Source organism: Gymnoscopelus microlampas (assembly GCF_963454915.1).
Source record: "Gymnoscopelus microlampas genome assembly, chromosome: 15".
In the NCBI taxonomy this organism is placed as follows: Eukaryota; Metazoa; Chordata; class Actinopteri; order Myctophiformes; family Myctophidae; genus Gymnoscopelus; species Gymnoscopelus microlampas.
The window spans coordinates 24041336-24041807 of NC_139952.1; positions in this window are offsets into that span (position 1 = coordinate 24041336).

The window sequence follows — 472 nt, forward strand, 5'->3', positions numbered from 1 at the left end:
TGTGTGTGTGTGTGTGTGTGTGTGTGTGTGTGCGTGCGTGTGCGTGTGCGTGTGTGTGTGCGTGTGTGTGTGTGTGCGCGCGTGCCAGTGTGTTTGCGTGACTGCGTGTGCCAGTGTGCCTGTGTGTTTGCATGTGTGCAGACCATGCTATCTGGTGCGGTGAAGAGCCCCTCTGTTCAGACACTCACTGGGTTGATTCCTCTCTTGACCTACCTGTCCTCCTCTGCTCACGGCCGGACAGCCTGACAGATGGACAGACAGACAGCTTAACTAGAGGACCTGTGCCTCCGCTCTGATCTCTGCACTGTCAAATCCTCATTCTCAATTTCACTCATAGTGTACACGTGAAACCAAACGGCTGTTTCATATGAACACACATTTTAAATTGCCAAATGAACACTGAGAATTTTACTGTGTATTTCTCTCTCTCTCTCTCTGTGTGTGTGACTCTGTCTTCTGACCTCATACACAC